An 8,063-nucleotide genomic window follows, 5' to 3' on the forward strand; every position below is an offset into this window, starting at 1 on the left:
TTCTGGAGGGACCAGAAATAGTCACCATGGTGGGTCTTAGTCTTCCCGGCCAGTTTTCCATCTCTCCTCTGTCCCATTCCCCCATGTTTAACCCAGAGAGTGCATGCTGAGACACCCCCCTGCATCACCTGGTCCCTTACAGTATAGTAGGCACATGGAGGGCTTCCCAGAGAGGGTGCCAGGCTGTTCTGATGAGTTGAGGAGCAGGCCTACAAATGCACCCAGACTGTGTTCAAGACCTGGAGGTAGAACCAGGGAGACATTTTGGGTCTGCCTAGGAGTGAGAAGGGCAGAATGGAGGGCAGTCTGGACCATGACGGCTGAAGGTCATGGGGGCTCAGTGGGGGTTTGGCATGACGGGCTGGCACACAGTGATGAAGAAATAACTCCTGAGCTGCGAGGTGCCAGTGAAGTCAGTTGTGAGGCCATTGCCATGGCTAAGGAGCCAGGATGGAGGAGACAGGGAAGTAACTCTGGGCAGGGAGGCTGTGTCCTCTGGTTTGTTGCGCTCAGGCCTCAGTGGAGTCCAAGAGGCTGCTCTACAGCGGGCTTTGTTGTGCTCTGCATCCCAGCAGAGACTTAAATTTGGGGCAGATTTCTTAAGATACAGAAGAAATTAGTCCCCGATTTGTCCACCTATTCATCCACCCACCCACCCATTCATCCAACTATTGTGGGAGCTGGATCCACTTAGCCAATGACTTTTGGGACTACTTGCCATGAGCATGGTTTTCTCTGGAGACGTGATGGGATAAAATGGAGAAGGGTTGTGTGAGCTCTCTAGGGTGAGGTCAGAGCTGGAGCAGGCACCAGACAGGCAGCTTGACGTTGGTCCTCATGGCCCTTGGGAGAACAATGGGACCACAGCAGGTGGATCAGTGGGGGCAGCTGCCTTGTTCTGTATTCGTGAGTTTGTTTTTTATTGTACCCCTTAATAAATGGTTAAATAGACTCTTATGGGTTCTCACCTCCCTTCACCCAACCATCCATCTATCCATTTGTCAGTCTGTCCATCCATCCATCCATCCATCCATCCATCCATCCATCCGCACACTCATGCACCCACCCATCTATCCACCTATCCATCCCTCCATCCCTCCATCCGTCCATCCATCTATCCCTCCCTCCCTCCATCCATCCGTCCATTTATCCACCCACACACCCATGCATCCACCTACTTATCCATCCACCAATCCACCCCCACACCCACCCACCCACCTATCCATTCATCCGTCCATCTGTCCATCTGTCTACTCATCCATTTACTGGCCTGTCTCCCCCTTATCCTTGCCTGTGGGATCCATCTAGATAGAAAAACAGTCTAGGGGCCACATGGGATAAGGGGTTCACTAGCTCTCCTTGCCTTCTGTCCCTTGTTGCCTGTAAGGCCGTCCTGGGGTGAGTAGAAACCAGGCTGCCATCTGACTCTCCTCATAGATGGTGCATAATAGGGTGAGGGCTACAGGAGGGGCTCCCTTTTCACCCCAACACTGGTCTCAACCCTGTTTCCATGCCTCTAAACTAGGAGAGGCTGTAGACCTGGGAGCTTTGAAGCCTGGCCTACCTGTCACCTCAGGTCTTCTTCCAGGGTGTTGGTATGTCCTCCAGGGAGAGTAATGGCTTTTGGAAAAGCTGGCTCTGAACCCGACCGGTTAGCTTGGGGGCTGGGAGGCTTTGAAGCCCTGCCTGGCCCCCGACTCAGATCCTAGGCCCTGCCCTCTACCCAGCCTGCAGTCTGTCCTGGGTTTGCTGACCTGGAACTGCTGAGTAATTCAGGTCTGGCTGGGGGCTAAACTGTTGGGCCTTGGGCTGGGTAGCATCCTGCATCTGCTGATGGTTGAGCTGTCACCTTACTGAGGGGAACGTCCATCGCAGGAGACAGATTGCTCTCCACTGACACTGTGGCAGTGAAAAATGCCTTTCTTTCCGAGCTGCCAGGGAGGTTTTCCCTCTGCTGTTAAGGGTGCGTGTGTGTGCACACATGCGCGTGTGTGTGTGGGGTGCCTATGGGTACACCAGGTCTGGCAGTGGCAGCCTTCCCGGTGTGGTGAGGGCTGTGGGATCCTGTGGCGTGGAGAAGATGCCTCATGTTCCCGTGCCTTTCCCTTATAGCTCTGCTCCATGGGCCACACTGGCAACACAAGCCCTCCCCATAGAGATGCATCATGCCCCGAGTGTACACCACAAACACCAGGGTAGTGGTTAGTTGATACCGGGCAGTGCTGCAGACTCCACTTCTGTTGGGGACTCATGGTGCTCATGGGCCCCATAAAGGTTCTGTGAAATCCAGCTCACAGCCCCAGCATGCTGAACGGGTACCCAGAAGGGACACCATTTTAAGCAGCAGCTTTAGGTCTCTGATATGCCTCAGGGTTTGTGGCTCACTTCAGTTCCTGGCTCTTGGTGACCAGCTGACCATCCTGGACAGGACTGCAGATATCTGGACTGAGCATTGACAGAGAGGGGTCATGGAATTTGTCTGGAGCCCAGGCTGTCTTCTCACTGACCTTGCTTGCCTGTGGAGTCAGTGCCTATGCCCAAGTCAGGCCTAGACCAGGCCAGCCCAGAAAATTGGTCCATAGGCATAGTCACAGGGGTATTCTGAAATCTACATCAAATCAGCCCTTTTCCTTGGCCAGTGCCCTCCCCGGCCCATGGACCTTTCTGGAACATAGCTTCCTGCCTGGCTCCTTGGTAGCTCAGGTCAGGGCATGCTGCACAGGGGACTGGGGAGGACCCAAGATCACAAAGAAGCTGATGCTACCATGTGTGTAGGCCCTGGGGAGTCTCAGGTCAGGGTTCTTATGTCTCTACTCACTGGGAGGGTTTCCTCGAAAGCCATAGGCAAGGTATGAGTGTGTTTTGATTGCTGTAACACATGCTGTACACTCAGTGCTTGAATACTCAATTATCCTCTTACAGGCTAGAAGCCGAAGCCTGATGTCAGCTGACTCCCTCTGTAGGCTGCAGGGTTCCATCCGTGGTCCGCTCCTCCATCCTAAGCCAGTAGTGTAGTGTACTCCCACGCCTCCAGCCATCCTTCCCCCTAGAAGGATCCTGTGAGGACACTGGTCCAGGATGGTTCAGAACAATTGCCATCTTGAATTTCTCAAACTAACCCCTTCTGCTGTGCAAGGCAGGGTGGTTACTTTTCTCATCGCTGGGGCTACATACCTGGAAAGAAGTAATTTAAGGAAGGAAGGGCTTCTGTTGGCTCCTGGTTTGAGGATGCAGTCATCATGGTGAGGAGTCCCTGTGGCAGAGCAGGAGGCAGCAAATCACCCTGAATCCCGGGTGGGGATGTGGAAAGGGGCGAATCTGCTCCTCGGAACACAGAAAGGGGCGAATCTGCTCCTCGGAACACAGAAAGGGGCGAATCTGCTCTTTAGAACACAGTGGTGGCGCATGCCTTTAATCCTAACACTTGGGAGGCAGAGACAGGCAGATCTCTGTGAGTTCGAGGCCAGCCTGGTCAGTTTTACTTTCTCCTTCTCATTCAGCACATGGTACTCAAGGCCACAGGATGGTGGATCTTTCTGCCTCAGCTAAATCTCTTTAGAAACTCCCTCACAGATACACTTAGATGTATGGGTGTTCTAAATCCTATGAAGTTGATAAGGAAGATGGACCATCACACAGAGACATGGCCTGAGGTTCTGGAGTATCCTTGAGAAGAGGGGTGGAATCTTCTGTCCATTCCACAGAATGTTCCAGCTCTGGACAGAACTGAATAGGGGAAATGGGGCTAACTTACAGCATCCTGGGGAATGTCCCAAAGAAAACTATAGCCAGGTCCTTGAAGATCTAGGTGCCTATGCCCGGGGCTGTGTAGTCCTGAGGCCAGGAGTGGGGGCCAGAGGGGAGAGAAATTTACCTAGGTTTGTCTGTTATTCAATTGGGGAGAAATTCATGCAAGATAAAGGAACCAAGATGGTAATACCTTTAATCCTCGTACTAAGGAGGTGGAGACAGGAGGGTCACAAGTTCAAGGTCATCCTCAACTACACAACAAGCTTCCTGGTGGCGCTGGTTTTGAGAAATCCTGCCTCAAAAGAAAAACAAAACAAAGATAAAAGAACCATTTTAAAGAGAGCATCATTGGACAGCATCTATGGCATCTAATGCTGTATAACTGTCTCTTCTAGGTCCCTCCATAACATCACCTGAAGGAGACCCACTTCCCCTGGGCTCTCCCTCTCTGACTGTCTATGGATCTGTCCATCCTGGGGGTTCCACATTCAGTCCACGTACAGTTTATGGCCCCCTGTGTTGACCCTGCGCCGTTTTTAACAGTCATGGTATGTAGCAGTGCTTTTGTTTTTATGACCAACTAATATTCCATCCTATCAACATGCGGTGTATTGTCCCCTGGTCATTAGTCGATGACATCTGGGTTGTGCTGTTTGCACCAAAGCCAATGCTTCAGGGACCCTCCAGACACGTGCCCAGCAGAGCAGTTGCTCGGGCGTATTGAGGTCTTATCACTGGAGAAGCTGCTGCCTGTTTTCTGCAGTGGCTTCACTGACATGGAATGGTCAGGGTGGGGATGAAGACATGGGCTTGGATGGGAACAGTGTCTCCTCCATCCTGTTGCCTGGGGAAGAAATAAGAAGTGTCCACCTCTCTTGAGAGCCGTGTGTTCGCAGGTACAAGGACAGACGGATGGTACATGGACATTGCTTAGCCTCAATGTCAGTGAGTTTCGAGGAGGAATGATTAGTGGCAAAGGTGTTCCAGCTCCTTCTCCTGGGTGGAGGACAGGCTGGTTAGCACAGATATGGACTAGTCTCTGTAGGAACCTACATAGCTGTGGGAAAATGTCTCTATAACCTCTGTCTGGGCTGACCCATCATGGACCTCGTACCACTTCCCCATAAGATGTTAAATCTCATCCAAATTCAAGCTGAATTACATAAACATGGTTCTGTCCAGAGACCCCAGTCCCACCATGCCCTGTCCTGGGCCTTGCTGTCTAGTAATCAATGGTTCAGTCAATTGACTGCATAAGTCATTCATCCATCCATCATCCATACATTTAATTCTCCAAAAGAAGATATTGGAAGCCTCAAAAGGAAATGTGTTGGGGACAACAGTTCTCGAGACCTTCCCAACTATCCATGTTATTATGGGCACAATACTTATTCATTTATTTGCTTATTTATTTATTTTGAGGCAGTCTTACTATGTAGCTCCTGCTGGCTTGGTATTCACCATAGCCAGGCTAGCCTCAAACTCTTGGCAACTCCACTTCCTGAATGGTATTATAGACTTGTGCTACCATACTAAACACACGTGTTGCTTTAGCCCCACACTGAAGTGCCAAAATGTAGTTGTTGGTTGGTTTTTAGTCTTTTGCTCTTTGGGGGCCTGCCATCCAGCTCCCAAATAAATACACTCAGGGAGGCTTATTATCACTTATAAATGCTCAGCCTTAGCTTGGCTTGTTTCTAGCCAGCTTTCCTTATCTTAAAATATGCCGTCTACCTTTTGCTTCTGGACTATGTAGACCTTCTTTTACTTCTTATTCCGTGGCTTGCTGTGTAGCTGGGTGGCTGGCCCCTGATGTCTTCCTCCTTTTTTTATTTTGCTTCTTCTCATTCTCCTCCAAGATTTCTCCTTCTGTTTATACTTTTTATCTGTGAACCCTGCCTATCCTCTCTCCTGCCTCACTATTGGCCATTCAGCTCCTTATTAGACCATCAGGTGTTTTAGACAGGCAAAGGATCACAGCTTCACAGAGTTAAACAAATGCAACATAAAAGAATGCAACACATCTTTGCATCATTGAACAAATGTTCCACAACGTAAGCAAATGTAGCACATCTTAAAATAGTACTCTACAACACAAGTGCACTCTTGAGGGGACCTCAACGTGGTGGTCCTAGCTGAACTCTGTGTCCCTTGTGAGGAGGTGCCTTGTTCCCTTATCGGTGGGCAGCGAAGTCCTAAGAGGCTGGGAGCTCGGGGCCCATGGCTTCCCTCTTCAGGAGTTTGTCCTTTGGCTGTGTCCTGGAGGAATTTGGGACAGGTTGTTTACTATACCTTCCCTGGGAAAGAGGCAGCCCCGTAGCCTGTGAGTCCTGGGTATAGCTGCGGCACGGCACCCACCCCAGCTTGGACAGCCATGGGTACCCTTCTCCCTGTTTCTCTCTCCTTGGTTGGGACACTGGTCACAGCCAGCCTATGTGGTGATTACGGTATGGCTTCATCTCTCTCTTGCTTCTGTGGACTGGCCTTGGTCAGTGTTCTCTCCTGCTGGGTTACCGAGAGCCTGGGAGTGGAGCTGAAGGGGTGTCCTTACCTCACCACCTGGGAGGTGGCCTTGGTAGGAGCAGGCTGCTTACATCTTCCTCCTGGGAAGATGTATATGATCACCCTTCCCCATATTGGCCAGTACAGGGCTGGGGGATACTTCTCTAAGTACAGGAGGTTTGTGAGTGGATTCTAAAACAGCAGGAAGCCTTCGGATGCCCGTGTTCTGTGCAGGGCTTTGCCAGAAGGAGCACTCATGTCCACTGAGGGGCCTGTTTCTGGCCTCCACTAATGGCTCCCAAGTCATCTCAAGTGTTTGTTATCATTGTTCTTTACAGTGGCAGGGTGGCAGAGACCTGCTCAACGCTACTCTGCTCCAAGGGGATAGTTGGTTGATCCCAAGCTGCTAGATTCTGACTCTCAGCTCAGTGGGGCTGTCTTCCCAAGCTTTGTCTTTTCTATGACCCGGGTGGGAGCCAGAATGGAGGCATTTCCAATCGTACTCACCACCGTGGATACGGGGTCTTCCAGCCATATACCCTTGTCAGGGTCTGGAAGATGTTGGAATGACTCACTAGTTGGCTTTGTCGGTTGCTCAAGGTGACCTGTGATTCTCATTACCTGGGGTTGGTTTGGGACCCTCAGGAAAACTGGTGGTGACTCTGTTGCTCCTTGACCCAACCCTACATTTGAGCAAAAAAGACACCACTCTGGAGATGTTAAGGCCCTGGGCCAGCTGGGCCTTTAGGGGACTAAGGCCAGGACAGCACCCATTTCCCTTCCTGGGCCCTGCTCCCTGGGTCAGCTCCAGTCTCCCCAGGCCACTCTGAGGAATGGGCTGTTGTGGCCGTGGAGAGAGGCAAGTGCCCACTAGGGAGGAGGCACCTCTGTACTGGGTCTAGCTAAAAATAGCAAGGGGATTCGGACAGGACAGGGACAGCCGGTAGCGACTGGTCAGGGAGGGGTTGAGAGGGGGACGGGGCAGCCCAGGACCGCTGTCAATGGTGCCGGGGCTCCCACCCTGTTCCCTGCTGCCTGGCCAGCCTCGGCCCAGCTGACAGGCTATTTTTTCCCCTGCTTGACTAAATATGGTCAGGGCGCACAGCCCGAGGGGGGCCACTTGGCCGGGCCGCGTGTTTGGGATGTTTGGCCGGGTATATAAGAACTGCCAAGGTGAGGTCGCTCCTGATCCAAGGGCCCCATGCCCCACCAGCCTTGGGTCAGGCCATCCCGGCTCTGCCCTCCCCCCACCCCCCCTGCATGCATGATTCTTGGCCTGTGGGGCTGCGTGCATGTGTGAGCGTGCATACCCGCGGGGCTTTTCTCTTTTTCCCTTTTGTTCTCCTCTGACCTCTACCTGGTACCGACAGGGCTGAGGGTACAGGAGCTTCCTGCAGCTTTGGCCGGGCAAGCAAGGTGTGCAGCTGGGCTCTGCCTCCTTAACTCTGCATCAACGCTCTCTCTCTCTCTCTCTCTCTCTCTCTCTCTCTCTCTCTCTCTCTCTCTCTCTCTCTCTCTCTCTCTCTCTCTCTCTCTCTCCTCCCCTCCCCTCCCCTCTCCCCTCCTCTCTCTCTTCCTCCTTCTCTCTCAAGATTTCCCTGCTGCTAAGTCTGCGCTGCTGCAGGAGAGCTGGGGGGAAGGGCAGGGGTGCGGAGTCGGGGTGCTGGTGTCTTCTTTCTCTCCCCCCCCCCCCACCAAGTGCGGACGCAACGGGAGCTCCGGCCCGCCCCCACCCCTGCATTTGCGATTGGCTCCGGGAGGAGGTGGCTACCGCTGCCGCTGCTGCAGCATCTCCCGGGGAGCCGCGACCC

General features: G+C 52.5%; 1 long non-coding RNA gene across 5 annotated transcripts; it reads right to left on the minus strand.

Annotated features, from left to right (window-relative positions):
- Positions 1-716: 716 nt before the first annotated feature.
- Positions 717-7,742, minus strand: LOC126508108 (uncharacterized). 5 transcript variants are annotated; one of them, XR_007593716.1, is made up of 6 exons: positions 7,610-7,742; positions 3,941-6,935; positions 3,755-3,834; positions 3,175-3,253; positions 2,921-3,068; positions 717-843 (listed from the first exon to the last, which is right to left on the minus strand). It is a non-coding gene; the product is annotated as an uncharacterized lncRNA (long non-coding RNA). The 5 variants fall into 5 exon arrangements; XR_007593714.1 differs by having other exon boundaries at positions 7,563-7,742; XR_007593715.1 differs by lacking the exon at positions 7,610-7,742 and having other exon boundaries at positions 3,941-6,009; positions 6,760-7,541.
- Positions 7,743-8,063: the final 321 nt, after the last annotated feature.

The sequence above is a fragment of the Alexandromys fortis genome, unplaced genomic scaffold, assembly GCF_014885135.2.
Source record: "Alexandromys fortis isolate MF-2015 unplaced genomic scaffold, M_Fortis_MF-2015_v1.1 scaffold_81, whole genome shotgun sequence".
In the NCBI taxonomy this organism is placed as follows: domain Eukaryota; kingdom Metazoa; phylum Chordata; class Mammalia; order Rodentia; family Cricetidae; genus Alexandromys; species Alexandromys fortis.